We start from the raw sequence: 15,936 nt of genomic DNA, 5'->3' as shown, positions 1-15,936 counted from the left end.
ATCGACCGAAGTGAGAGGAGTGCCTTGATGTTTTAGGATTGAGGATCTGTAGGCGAAAGGGCGTTAATGTATATTGTGTAAATAACTTTTAATTCCCTATAGGTTATAAGGTGTTCCCCTCACATGTCCGGTGCTTGAATCACTCATCCCTCCTGTGTGTGCAGACCGGTGTGGAAGTGACGTGTGAGTGTTGGTGTTATGGGCCCCACCAATGACTGCATGTGTGAATGAGGTAATGTGACGTCGGGTCTGTGACGCAGGGAGGATACCGGTATGGGTTATTACCCCGTTGCTAGGGTTTTTGCACTTGATCACTTCAACAGGAAGTAATTAGACTACAGGATCAGCATGTGGACATCCAAATACATCTGGAGGACTTGGAAAACAGGTCTCGCAGACACAACATTAGGATCCGTGGGGTGAAAACTGCCGAGGACACCAAAGATCTGTTCACATTTACCAAAGCCCTTTTTCATCACATACTTGGCGACTCCCATGATGCTGACATCGTCCTAGACCGAGCGCACAGGGTTGGGCCGCCTGAGCACCCAATGCCCCTCCAGCAGACATTCTAGTGTGCGTTCAGGACTTCAAGACCGAGGAAGCCATCCTCACTAAGGCGAGATCTCTTCACCCCATCTCCTTCCAGGGACACACTCCGGTGCTGTATCAGAACTTAGTTTTGATCACACGTCAACTTCGCCGGCAGTTCTGCCCAGTGACTGAACACCTTCGACATCAGGAGATTCCGTACTCTTGGGGGCACCCATTCCGACTTATCTTCTGCTACAATGGCAAACTCCACCAGCTTCTTTCACTTATAGACTCTTGCCGACTGCTGGGCCTCGCCCTGCCGAGCGCAGACGATGATGACCACAGCACCGGGTCGGGGCCCGAGATATCCCCGTTGGGATGGCAGCGGCGACGCAGAAGTTTCAGGAAACCACACAAATCAGAAATAGCCAGGAGCCAGCTGGCAGCCCTTACCGCCGTATCAAAGGCCCTTACAGGGGAGGGCCCCAGCTCCAAATGAAAGCAGCTGGGCCTCTGGACCTTCTACATGCTCCCTCACTGGGTCTATGCGGGCGGCGGGTGGAGTGGTACTCCTCCTATTGGTCACACAATGGACCCCACGTTTTTGTCTGACTGGTCATCTCGGGGTGACGGACAATATTTCTTGACCTTAACTGTTCGAACAGTCCCCATCTGGATGTTGTTTTGGGGCTTTGTTTTTAGGGGTTTTTGGGGTTCTTTGGGGTTGGGTCCCCTCGTCCACCTACCACTTTTGCGCTCTGCGGACCAGCTAATAGTTGATATGGAATGCCTTCTTAGAGTCTTCCATCCTTTAACCCGTACCACAGCTTATGACGTGACATGGCTTGCATTTCTTTCTAATCTAGATGCCGCATAGACCTCTTAGAATTCTAACACTTAATGTACGTGGCCTGAACAACCCAATTAAATGCAGGGCTGTCCTTCATTATTTGGAACACTCCAAAGCTGACATTTGCCTTCTACAGGAGACACATCTTATCCCCAAAGACTACCACAGGATGAAATAAATTGCGCGCTTTTCCTACACAAATGTTCTCCTCTAATTCTACTAAGTAAGCCGGGGTTGCCATCTTTGTTTCCCGATCCTTTCCGGGTAAAGTGCTCCAGAAGGAGGCCGAGACCAGGGGTCATTTGCTCACATATCCCCACAGCCGAGCCTATACCTTTTACTCTGGAGCTCATAAAACATATGCTAGACTAGACTATCTCCTTAGTTTCACCCCACTACAAACGCTTGCAACTGACTCGGAGATCCTGACAGCGTCCCTATCGGATCACTCCCCGGTCATTGCTTCCTTTCAGTTCCCTCCTGCGCGACAACCACTGAGACACTGGCGACTGCGCGACGCACTGCTTCACCGGGCCTCCACAGTTGACCAAATTAGGGCCGCTATCGCAAATTATCTTACCCTCAATGCCAATCCAGACACCTCCCTAGCGACACAATGGACAGCCCTCAAGGCGGTGTTACGGGGGGTATTTATAGCCATATCCGCAGCCAATAACCAAGAGCGTAGTCGCAAACGAGCCGAGCTTACTCAGCGAGTTGCTGAGTTAGAGCAGATGCACCAGCGCACTTTCGCCGCCAGAGCCTGGCGTCAACTGTGCGTGGAGCGGAAACAGCTCGCAGCACTTGACCAGGATCGGGCCGAATAAGCGGCTCTTCATCTCCGTCACTCCTATTACACCGGGGGTGACAAATGTGGTCGCCTTTTAGCCCAAAAACTGTGGTAAGCCAGGCAGGGACCGGGCATACAAACCATTCGCTCCGCTGGGGGCGAGCCTACCACAGACGACGCGGCAATCGCGGAAGCCTTCCGAGACTTCTACGCAAAGCTTTACTCGGGTGACACCCTAGACGCACACTATAGCAATGACTACTTAGCGGCAGCACAAATACCCGCTCTTAACAAAGCACAAGCCGACAATCTAGACAAGGACTAGGAACGGAAGAAGTTATAGCAGCGATTTCTCGCCTCAAGCTTGGCAAGTCACCTGGGCCTTTTGCACCCAAGTAGCTCCTCTATTGCGGGACCTATTTAACACCTTTGCACAAGATGGGGCCATCCCAGAGGAGATGCTGGAAGCATCAATTGTAGTCATCCCGAAACCCGGGAAAGATAAAACGCACCGCAGTGCGTATAGACCAATCTCCCTCCTGAATATAGATATTAAACTCTACACTAGCATTCTCGCAACTCGTCTCGCACCATACATACCCCAATTGGTAGAACCGGATCAGGCAGGCTTTATCCCGCAACGGCAAACAAGCGACAACACTAAGAGAGTCCTCCATTTGATCGAGAAAGCATCACGCACAACAGGGGAGTACATGTTGCTAGCCATCAACGCAGAAAAGGCCTTCGATAGGGTACATTGGCCCTACCTAGCGCCGGTCCTGCAAAGATTCGGCCTTGGTGAGAAATTACGCACTCGAATTCTCAATTGTTACCGCTTACCCAAGGCAACAGTTCGGGTGAACGGTCAGATGTCCTCACGCTTCTCTATAGGTAGAGGCACTCGACAGGGGTGCCCTCTTTCCCCCCTCCTATTCGCGCTCTATATGGAACCGCTTGCTCTACGGATCAGACGTCATCCCCTTATTACGGGAATCAAACTTGGAGGGGATATCCATACCATCAGCCTGCATGCAGATGACATCCTGCTCTCCCTCTCTAGTCCGATCTCCGCGATGCGTGCCCTTTTTATTGAGCTGTACTGCTTTGCACAGGCCACCAGTTTCAAGGTCAACATGGATAAGTCAATTGCTCTTGACATTTCTCTCTCCCCAACCACTTTAGCTCATTTGCAGGATGAACACACTCTCCAATGGTCAACTTCCTAGATCCCATATCTGGGAATCCAATTAGGGCCTACCATACAAGCCACCACTGACATCAACTACTCCAAACTTCGTGGACACATCCGCAAGGAACTGGAGCAGTGGAAGCACCACACCATATCCTGGCTAGGCAGAATAGCAGCCACCAAGATGACCGTACTCCCCCAGATCTTGTATCTCTTCCGGACCCTTCCCCTTCGCCCTCCCCTAGGCTGGATTCAACAAACATAAGCTGACTTAGCACACTTCATCTGGCAGGGCCGTAAGCCCCAGTTCAAGTACGCGATCACAGCTCTTCCACCAGAGAGGGGAACAGTTGGGGTCCCGGACCTACAACTCTACTTCTATGCCTCACAACTTCGATATCTAGTAGAATGGCATTGCCGCAAATCGGAGAAACACTGGTTGTTTCAAGACCAGGCGGTGGCAGCTATGCCCCTTCAGGGCATCCCCTTCCTTCGTAAGACACATAGGCCATCCAATCTCTATGCATCATACATCACGGGCACGATTATGGAGGCTTGGGATCGCACCAACACTATCCATGCCCTGACTTCCTTTCCCTCCCCCCTAACGCCCCTATTCAATAATCCAGAATTTTATCCTGGCATGGAGCCTAAGGCCTTCGCATCTTGGCATCCCACCGCATGTCGATCTCTTAGCCACCTCTTTGACATACAAGGGATTATTCCATTCCCACAACTCAAGACACACTATGGCATCCCTGAATCGGAACGCCTACCCTTCCTTCAACTCAGGCACTGGGCGCTTCAGCCGTACATCAAGCTGGGCGCCCAGCGCCTTTTGACCCCCTATGAAAAATGGCTCATCACTCGCACCTCCGATTAAAAGATCATCTCCGATCTATATAAACAGTTATTAACAACTTTTACTCTCACCTACAATTCTGGCCAAATGCGATGGGAGCGGGAACTGGGACGAATGCTTAGCCATAAGGAGTGGGATGGCATATACCATAGGGCGCGGCACTCAGCATACCACACAGGACTCACTGAGACACTGACTAAGGTAACCACCTATTGGTAGTACACGCTGGAGCGCCTTCATCGCTTCGATGCTCGACAGAGTGTCATGTGCTGGAGAGGATGCGGGGAGCTGGGCACCCTCACGCATCTTCTCTGGGGCTGCGACCGCATCCAACCATATTTGTCCCATATCCTTGATGAGGTAGACAATCACTTTGAAACACAACTCCCGCGATTTCCTGCATATATTCTCCTGGGCTTACCCAATCCTATAACATATCCCCTAAAGTCTAGGAGGGGCTGGTTGATTGCTATCGCGTTAGGCGCAGCCACTCAAAATATTCTTGCACACTGGTGCTCCGCCCAGCTCCCAACACACTTCGGATGGCTACAGAGGCTCTGGCAGGTACTGGGGATGGAAAAGCTCACCCTCACCTTAGCTGGCAGAGGGTCCGAGTTCCCAGAGCTGTGGCGACCCTTTCTGACCTTGCTTACAGCTGAATTCCGAGAACTGACATGCCCCCGATATCTCAGACTTCTTCGCCTTGCTGATCCCGCAAGCTAACTCTTCGCGTAATCCCAAGTGGCCATGCTGACTTCTGGAGCGCTCATTCTCTTTTTTCTTTCTACCTTTTCCTTCAGTGGATGAAGGGGGTTGGGGGGGCAGAGGGATGGAGGGATGGAGGGAGGTAAAGTTGGGTTTAAAATGTTTGTCCTGTTTTTTTCCCACCCCTACCTATTGTTTCTTCCCGCAGACACGCTCCACTCATCTTACTTTGGTAATGCTATTATGTGCGACACTTGTTGTCTTCACTGCACTGTCCTCAGGGAGCTGGGGGTCTTTTTGTTTCCTGTTTGAAAATCAATAAAAGATTTAAACCATAAAATTGGCAAAGCCAAGAAAGCTTTGGATTGGTTTGACAGAGGTGGGTATGGGCCAATTCATGACTGCTTTGACCTTTTTTGGTTCCTTACCGACTCCCTCAAAACTAAGAATGTAACCCAGGAACTCAAACCGAGTTGTATGGAACATGCTCTTTTCCAGTGTTACGTATCGGGCAATTTTGTCGCAGTTTGTGAAGGATGACTCTTACCTGTTTTACATGCTCAGACTAGGTCTTACAATAGCTTAAGGTGTTGTCAATATAGACCAAGCAGCAGGCATCAATAAAATCCCTCAGTACCTCATCTGTGAAAAACTGGAAAGCTGCGGGGGCATTGCAGAGTCCAAAGGGTATGTCCTGGTATTCGTAGAGTCCAGATTTTGTATGAAAAGCATCTTCCACTCGTCACCCCTTGAAACACGCACTAGGTGATAAGCCCCAAACACGTCCAGGTTGGTGCAAACTGTAGTGTCTTTCACCTGGTCCAAATAAGGGGTAGCAGTTTTTGATGGTAACATTGTTTACTGTGCGGTGGTTGATGCATGTTCTGAAGTCACCCACTTTCTTGATTACGAACAGGGGCAAAGAGACCAGGGATTTAGAATGACGGATAAAGCCATTGGCTAGGTACTCATCCAGCTAGGCACGCAGATGCTCATTTCGTTTTGCGGTAAGCGAATAGATACGACTGCAGGGCAGTTTAGCTCCAGGCACGAGATCTATCCTGCAGCTTTAATCCCTATTTGGGGGTAGGGTATTGGCTCTCTGTTCATCACACGCCTATCTTAATTCCTGATACTCTTTGGGTATGCCCTCAAGAACAAGGACACTAGGAAAGTGTCTGGGGAAGTCATGCCTTTTGATTGTCGTTTGCGTCACAGATGTGGAAAAAACGGGTGTCAACACAGAATGTGGACTGAAAGACAGGCATCTTTTTCTGCCAATCGATAAGTGGCTTGTGGGTCACTAACCAACGAATCCCCAGAATAAGTCAGAACTGTAGGGCATTGATGACATATGTTTGCAGCATGTGTGTTTTCGCACGTCATTTAAAAGTCTTTTGTGTGGGATCGTATCAATCCTGAAGTCAACTCCCTGACGTTCACTGCCCTGATTAGTTCTGGTCTGTCTTTCGGGATTGGTCTGAATTCTTAAGTGCGCAAAAAGTGTGCATGTCCAAAATTCGTAGTCGCCCCGGAGTCAATGAAAGTTTCCACAACCCAGGACTGTTGGAATTGTGCTGTCAGTGTTACGAGGATGCTGAAGTGGTGAGGATTAGAAACAGGGATCGGGGTGGAGGTTGAGCTTGGAGACTCACCCGGTAGAGTGACCTCATCGGCTACCGAGCTCAATAGTTTTTGACGGTTCGATGCTTTCAACACCCCTATCTTGTTTATTCTAGTCTTGGCTGGATGGGTCGGGCATTCTTTTCTACAGTAGAGGCACCTATTGAGTTTTCTGCGCTTTTGTTTTTTCTCCTTTGTAAGGGGGTAATGTTTTGTCTCTATCTGCATGGGTTCTGACGTATCAAACTTTTTGGAGGGTTCCATCCTGTTTCCTCTGTCTCTAATGAATATGACCCTATGTTCCACAGTACTTCCTTTGTCTTTCTCTCCTTTTTGTTTGGAGAGACGATGGTTTAACTTGACTACCAAGTTCTAAAATTTCAGACAAGCGGTCTTTGAGTTTGTCCTTCAGTCCTCTGTAGAAGATCGACACCCTCTTGTCTTCTGGCCATTCATCCTCTATGACTAACCTATTAAAAGTGGATAGGCAATGGAGTAAGTCTGAGGAGCCCTGTTTCGAGTACAACAGTTGTTGTCTACCGCTTGAACTAAAGTATGTTTCACAAACAACTGTTTCATGGCTTTCTTAAATTATCTGAAGGTATATAGAAGGGGATAGTCATGCTCCGCCAACGGAATTTACCACAGCGCCGCATCTCCTCCTAAGAAGGAGAAAATGAAAGCTACCTTAGTAGCATCATCTGGGAAAGCCCCTGGACGAGCCATGAAGTGAAGGTGGCATTGGTTGAGGAATGTACCAAATTTATTGGTATCTCCATAGGAGTGCCCGGGGTGCGCCAAGGGTATAGGCATCGGGGTAACATGTATTTGTGTAGGGGGAGTGTCGCTAGCCAAAGCCACAAAGGCTCCCAATGGCATAAGAAAACTGGGAGGTTTTAGCATGTGTTTTGAGGGTTGTACTGGGGGAGGCAGTCCCCAGGGGCTTTAGGGATGTTTATCTTGGCATGTAATGCTGTCATTTCTTGCCACAAGGCGGCATTGTCCACTAGTATGGCAGAAAGAATGCCTGCTATGGCCAAGGTAGCCTTCTGCTTTCCCCCTGTCTTCTCCCTGGCCTAGCTGGTGGGACAGAACCGCAGAATGCACCGTAGTTCATTCTCACCCGGGGCCAATAGAAGTGGGTGGCCAGCCTTTCAAAGGTCTTGGTCTGCCCCAGATGGTCCCTGGCAGAGCCCCAATCTTCTGGAGCGGAGTGCCAACCATTTGGCGCTTAAAACCTTCCTGACATCCATCCAGGGGCTGCTATTCTAAGGTGAGAATTCTGTAGTTAAGTCTCTATCAGAAAAACAAGTTGCTTACCTTTGGTAATGCATTTTCTGGTAGAGAATATCTAAACGCAGATTCCTCACTGGCCCTTCCATCCTCCCTGCTCTGCGACATGGCTTTCCATCTTAACATCCTGTTAGATTCGGCTCACTGGTCAAACACTAAGTCTAACGTAGCTTCGAGTTTTTGGAGCAGAAATAGTCACAAAAGAAACTGATGTCAGCACGCCGGGGTTGTGCCTATATAGGTACTGCGCATGGCACTTTCAATGCCGCCAACGCAGAGACGATCGGCGCTACCTACCCGTGCCGCAAAGGTACTGCTCAAAGTTTCCCTGATCCAGTCTAACGCCTCGGAAATATTCTAATGTGAGGAGTCTGCGGTTAGATAGTCTCTACTAGAAAAAGCTTTACCGAAGGTTAAGTAACTTGTTCAAATGTGCCCAAAGCAAGGCCTTGCCGAGCAAGAGACAGAACAAATAAAACATCAGACACTTTGGCCTGAAGGAGTCAATATGAAGAGTGCCGTACCAAACCACGAATTTGTCCAAAGGACAAGCGTATACAGTTTTTGTTGAGCTGCGCCTGGCTGCCAAGATAACAGCAACGACCTGCAGAGGAAGGTCAAAGGTGTTCAGCTGTCGCCGCTCAATCGCCACGCATGAAGGTGGAGGTTGTGAAGGCCCGGGTGTACATCCCTACTTTGTTACTGCGATAGCAGGTCCTCCCAGAGGGGCAGCCTGATTGAACGACATATGCTAAAACCCAGGAGTTCTGGATAAAATACTTTCCGTGCCCAATCCGGAGCCACAAAGGATAACTTGGGCCCAGTCTCTCCTGATTGTTTTGAGAACTCTGGGCAGTAGTCGTATTAGCGGAAAGGCATACATGAGCCCTTAATTCCACTCAAGGCGGATCGTGTCTCAGAGCAAGTGATGTAGAAACTCCAACGTGCAGAAGTGCTGACATTGCGTATTCTCAGTAGTGGCAAATAGATCGAGCCAAGGTTCTCCACATTCACAGAACAGATCTTGTGCCACCTCTGGTAATAACTGCCACTCATGATCCAATAGGCTCGGACAGCTGAGTTTGTCTGCTACCTTCATCTGATTGGCTTCCCGGTTGGTTCTCGGAACAGTTTTTGCTAAAAAAAGAAATAATCAAAAGTCCCATGTTTTGGATTTTGGTAGGAGAAGGCCACTTTAGCACTATACGAAGGAGCCAGTATCTGGGGGGTGGGAGGGGTGGACCGCTTGGGGGCTATGAATTCCAGAAGTTGCCATCAGCGGCAGGCAGGTAAAGCTGCAGTGTCTCTGGCACTTCTTATGTCCCTGCAGCTTAAACCAGAGCCTAGCCCACTAGCTCTTGGAGTCACTCTGGTGGTCCTGGATTCAAGGCACCGGCACAGTCTTCCTTTGTCAAACAGCAGGACTGCACTTATTCTAAGTCTTCCTCAGGTCAAGAAGTGATCTGAAGAGTAGTTCTGGGGGTCCAATATTTATACCTGGTGCCAGCCTTTGTGTATGGCGCAACAACCTGTCCTACTCCCATATCTGATTCTTGAATGTTCTTCCCGTCCCCTTTAAAGGCTCCAAACTGTATGGGGTGACAAAATACTGGTGTCAGGTTCCTTTGTGTGTTCTAGAGGCAAAGCCCTCTGAAGTGTATGTGGGGTAGGGTACGGCTCCCGCCCCTGCCATCCTAGCAGAATGGCCCATTCTGTCCACACCTAGTCGCTTTTTTGTCACGGTCTGAGAGGAATACACAAATCCCAACAGCAGAGCCATTCACAATAGGACCCAGAGCACTGGCAGAAGGCACAAATGTTTGTGACAAGGAAATGCTAGCAATCCCGATGTAATTAGTGATGCTATCTGGTTCCCATAGGTCGAGGTACCTGGTCATAGAAGGTTTCCCTATTTGTGCCTAAGACGCCCTGTTTCCTTAAGGTTATGGAGGGCATCTGTCACAGTCTTCTTACTTATGATAGTACATAAAAGAGGATCTAAGAAAATGTATTGCATCCCAATCTTACAGCATAAGGGTCTAACATATATATGAGCCATGGAATTTGAAGACCTCTGTCTATGATGTCTTTAGTTAAAGCAGCCTCTGGATTTTTCCAAATCAAAAGCCACAACAGAACAGGGCATGCCCATATCGGATCACCTATATAGGATAACCCTATTTCTTTGTGGCATATAAAATGCGAGGCAGACAGAGGGACAGATAAAACCTTCTTAAGAATCTATTTTCTTCCTGTTGGATTGCCATAAAATTAGAGATTTCCCATATCGGCAGACACTGAGATTTATATATTTATATTTTTAATACCGGCGCGAGAGAACCACCACACTGAGGTTGGGGATACTACATAAAGACCCATTTTCCATTGCAAATTTCATGGTTACGATGTGTAATATTAAAAGACCAAGACCCCTGGGCAGAAAAATAGATTCCCAAGAAAGGAAAAGAGTTAATACTGGTCAGAACCAATTGCCATAGATGGGATAGGTCTACACCTGGGTCCGCATGACATTTTATGGGACTTGGCAAAATTGGTCGATAAAACTAAAGAGGTCATAAAATCAATGAAGGCGTGCATGAGCTGACGCAGTGCCATGGGTGTGCGTGCCATGAACTTGGCGTCCGCGTATAATAGGGCTGGTAGAGGTTTACCTTTAATAATAGGTAAATCTAGAGAGGCCCGTACAAGGGAGGGGTGGAGATCATTGACATAGTGGATGAATTAAAGGGGGGCTAGCACACATCCGTGCCTCGCTCCGCAGTGGATCTCAATATTACTTGAAACCTCCACCTGTTGATTAATGCAGCCCCTTGCCTTCATTCCCGCATGTAAATAAACTAGGAAATTAACCTGCGCCATGTCTAAGCCCAATGCAATAAGTAACACAACAGTTTGGCCCTATTCACACAATCAAAAGCCGATGCTAAATCCATAAAGGCTAAATAGAGTGGAGATTGTTTAGCCGCTGTATATATACCCAGCACCAAACAGAAGTTAAGGCATTGTTCTGTCGTTCCTAATCTGTGTCTAATTCCGTATTGACAATCATGTAGCAGGGACTCGGCGCTCACCCATTACACAATCCTGTTATATATAGTTCTGCTCAGGTTTTTGCGGTGGCGTCGATGAGAGAAATTGGTCTGTATCAGCTTGGGAGAGAGCAATTCCGTTTTAAAAAACAAGTACTATGATCGACAAACTCCATGAACTGAGCCAGGACAAACGTGCTAGACCTTTAAAAACATTTGTAGGGAGGGGTGATTCTTATCATATCAATAGGGACCCCATCCAGCCCCATTGCCTTACCGCCGGGACTTTGGGAAACAGCATCATCAACTTCTGACAGAGTTTTAAGGAAACATGAAGCGAGACGTGAATCAATAAAGAAAGTGTTGAGGGATGGAGATGCTGCATACATTTTCCAAAAAGGCTCCTCCCACATGTTGCTAACAATGTGACAGGAGATAGTACTAGGTACCCTGGGATTGTGCTTGATGTCGGATACGGTGGCCCAAAACAATTTACTGTTGCCCCGCTGTGATTCTGATACTGTCTCCCAGTGAGACACAACAAGTTCCTGCTGGCGCTTAGTTGTTGTTTGTTTGTAACATTTACGCAGGATGGCCACCAATCCTGGCTCCCTTGGTTTAGTCGTTAGTACAGTGCAAAGGGCAATGTTTGCAGCAGAACATTCAGAGTTAAACCACCTTGGAATGTCACATCCAGGTTTAGCAGATTTCAGGAGTCCCTCCCTAATCCTAAAACATAAATTTGTAAATGCCTCCACCATCTGGATGTGGTGGGGACCTCCTCAGATACGGACAGGTTCACCATCTCCTGATTCTTCCCAATTATTATATTAAAGAATTGAGCGGGGTCTTGCATCCTCCATACCAGTCTCAAGTTACTGGTTGTGGGTTGGAGCTGGCTGGCTCCAACATCCCTCTGAAATTCCCTAAATGCTCGACTGATAATGCTATTTCAATTAAATTGCTGTCACTGAATATAGAGGAAACGACCATGCCATATAGAAGTAAATCCTCTAGATTATGGGTAATGAAGACATAGTCAATAGTGGAAGGGATACTTCTCCCCCTAAACGTAGGTGCCTCATTGTCACTGAGACCCACAGTGGATAACACGTTTGCCAGATCTAACTGGGCAAGGTAGGAAATGAATTTACTACTGCAGGGATCAGTATAAATATTGCTTACTGGGTGGGGTGATAAAGTCGGAACCCCGCAGTTGTTGGGAATACGCACATTCAAATCTCCAGCCAAAGACACATCATCTTCTAGCTGCAGATTCCTTACCTTTGAATTTCCCAGGCGTCAGGCTGTATCCCGAAACTTTTGCTCGAGCAATACCCCTCGTGCGTGCCGTCGGGTGACTCCATTCGGCTCCGTGTGACGTCGTCAGCATCGGTAGAGTTGGCTATATAGGCACCACCCAGGAACATGGACGTTAGTTCTTTTTGTGCCAGTCAAGCTCCAATCTGGGAAGAACTACCCCTCTGTTGCTTTTTGACAGGCCTTTTTTCAGTGTTCAAACCGTGCGGTGCCTGTCACCGAATGATGTCGGTTACTGATCCCCCACAACCACTGGTGTCTCGAGCGCGACCACGATTTGAAGTCTTGCTCAGACTGTCGGGCTATGGCTCTGAAGACCCTGTGGAAGAGGGCTATGAAGCTCCTTGCAGCCTGACAGTCGACACCATCCAGTGAGACTCTGTGAAGGTCCCGGTACTGATCCAAGGCGAGGAGGTTGCGGGACCGCTCCTGGAGCTCCAAGTCCTCAGCGTCTCACTCGTGGTCTTCGGGACACTCAGAGAAGAGGCACAAGAAGAAGAAGTCCAAGCTGACTTCATCTTTGCCTTGATTGCTGTCCATCGACGAATAAGGTAAGGAGCACCAACGCTCTAGGCACGGTTCTGCGGAGCCAGGGTCGACTTCGCGCCTCCCTCTCTTTACAGTAGCCAGAGCGACCCCCACTCAAATTAAAGAATTTTACAAGGCCATGTGCTGTTTTTTTAAGTGGGCCAAGCCCTCTGGTGAGCCTTTGGGGCCCGCGGAAACATAATGGGCCCCACTGGATTAGATGCCGTCGGTGTCTCAGGGATCCGGACCCAGTGCGACCTCCCCCGGCGTGAGACCAGAAATCGGTGCCTTCGGTGCCACCGAGCCCACCAGCGGTGCCAGCCCCATCCATATCCTCGATGAACATAGCCAGAACGGCGTCACTTGATGCAGATTCCGATGTCGATTGAACCCAGGGATTCTATGTTGTCGCCTGAACACTTTGAAGATGTTTTAGGCTCGGGAAAGGAATGGGAGGGGTCTTTGGACCCTTTGGAACAACAGGATGCCTCTGCAGAGCAGATGGACTGGTATGGCGAACTTGCGGAGGCCAGTGGGCTAGACACTTCCCCTGATACTGGCATACTCTCTCCGCCAACTGTGGCTACGGAGGAGGGGGTATTTTATGCATGGTGGTTAAGAGGGCAGCCAAAATCCTCAGATTAACGTTGCCCTCCATGCAGGTCAGGACTAATCTCCTGACTGAAGTGCTTCAGCCTGGGACTTCCATCTTTAAAACCCTTTTGACCTTCATTGAGGTATTAACTGATGTCCTTCTAGGCACGTGGTCCAAGCTTAGCACAGGGGCTTCTGTGAATCGGACAATTGCATGCTGCCTTCACCCAGCTCCGGGTGACTCAAAGTTCCACAGCCAACACCCCACCCTTGGAGGTGCCACATTCTATATACCGGAGCCCGTTACCTTCCTCCCCTCAGGAAAGGGACTCCAAGAGGCTGGATTCAATTGGGAAGATGTTGTTTTCTTCCTCCAGCCTGGCATTGAGGTCGTGAATACCGCTTGCTTATTTGGCTGTTTCTCCTACTCCCTTTGGGAGACCATTGTGCAAGTGCTGCCATAAGTCCCAGGGGGAGGCCGGCTGTGCTCTCTCAGGCGGTTAAGGATGAGAGAGGTGCAGCAAAATTCACCATAAGGTATGGCCTTGACACAACTGATTCGCTGGGCAGATTGATTTTCTTTGACAGTGGCCTGGCTTAGGGCAACTGGCTTCTCAGGTGATGTCCAGGCAAGTTTGATGGACATGCCCTTTGATGGATCCTGTCTTTTTGTGGAGAAGACAGACTCTGCCCTAGTGCGGTTCAAGAACTCTGGAGCTATGGGCAGATCATTGGGCTCTCCTACACCTCATGGACAGTCTAGCTTTCGCCCCTTTCATGGCAACAGAAGGGGTTTCCAGCTGCGTCAGCCCTATCCCAGCCTCCGTCCTGCGCAGACTACCCAAGTTGTACAAGGACGTGGACGCGGTTCATTCCAGCCAAGGAATGGATGCCAGTAGTCGTCGGCCACCCTGCCCCTGTAGCCAATGTATCCAAGCACTCCTAGTCTGACTCTGCAAGCCCACACCACTCCAGTTGGTTGGAGAATCCATCAGCTTCCCCGCTGGAGGTCCATAAAAATCAGACAGATCATTCAGGAGGGTTATTCTCTGCCTTTCCTTTCTGTTCCTCCTCACATTCTGCCAAATCAAGACCGGCTGGCGGAGGATTCTTTAAAATTGCTAAGCAAAGTAAAAAATCCCTGGAAAGCACACTCATACATTAAGATATTCGCCCGATTATGTTGTGGGTTTTATTAAACCCTCCTATTGCATTGACTATTCATCACCATTGTATCAGACATCCCAAACTCAAATATAGATTCAAACTGAAATACGATGCAAACACTATTCTCAAGTCAAAAAAGAGTTTACTGTTCTTTAAAAATATGGTTAAAATTTCGGAAAAAATCCCGAAAGTGTACAATATTAAAAATACATTTGGTACATTACAGTATCATTGAACATGATTCCAAAAACAATCAAAGACAAAAAAGACTGTTGCAACCCTACTCGAAAACACTCATTGTTTTCTCTTTAGAAATACATTAGATCCCAGAGCTAAGTATAGTTCATGCTTTTTTGTAGAAAAGATTTCCTTTTTATCTAAAAGTCACTTGCTCTTTAGGATTCTTGAATTACGGAGGCGTTGACGCGTTTCGGCGGTCTACAAGCTTTAAAAGCTGAACCACCTTCTTCAGGACAAAGTGCGATACAGGGTCACATTTCTTCTTGTTTATACAATCAATATCTATTGTAAAAAAGAAAGAGTATCAACTCATATCTAAAATCATAACAGACATGTATAAAACACATATTTTTTTCCCTCATTGTCTCATCATAATTTCTTATTATAATTTTACTAACGTCCAATATAAAAAATCCTCTTCTCTTTTTTTGAGGAGAAAAAGTTTAGCACCACATTTCAACCCGATATTTGTAAACACCTATCTCACTCTCAATCGACCGTGTCACCATTGCCCTAGTTTAGCATCCATCTTTCATTCACACACATTCTGTTGGTTTTCTTTATCCGGATCTAAACTGTTACTGACCGTCGGAAAGATCTGTAGTATTGCCGCTTTGAGGCTTAAGACACTCTTACTTATTACTTTTCTTTTTTGTATGGTCTGCTCCTGTAAATATATAATAGTTAGGAATGACCAAAAAGCCATTGTCTTAATTCACCTCTTTTCCTACATTTTCAACTGGCTATTATACCTTAGATTTTTCGCTGCAAGCTTCTTCTTTTTCTCCTCATTCAATGCGACACTTTCACCATCAGTTGATCTTGGTGACATGTGTCCTTTTATTAACCAGGTATATTAAAAAGCCCCATTTATAGCCTGTCAAGAGAAGCAAAGAAATATTGTTTATAGTACCTTTTCTACCGTTTATAAGAATCTTTATTTTATCGCATGAAAGATTTGGGCTTACCTTGAGTAAATTCTTATTTAAAGTAAATGTTATGCGAGAGTGGTTTTTCTACCCGCACTTTTTTCTCTCCTCATAGACTCACGATATGTCTATCCGTGCGATGATTAACAGTCTGTAAATAGAAGGATAGTCTTATTGATACCGGTTTATTTACTTGTTTTCTTCCTATTTGTGATCTACTTAAGTACCAGTCCCTTCTGAGGTACCTCCTAACTTGAGTCAC

This window comes from Triturus cristatus, chromosome 7 (genome assembly GCF_964204655.1).
Source record: "Triturus cristatus chromosome 7, aTriCri1.1, whole genome shotgun sequence".
NCBI lineage: Eukaryota > Metazoa > Chordata > Amphibia > Caudata > Salamandridae > Triturus > Triturus cristatus.
Note: the sequence above shows the minus strand (reverse complement) of the source record.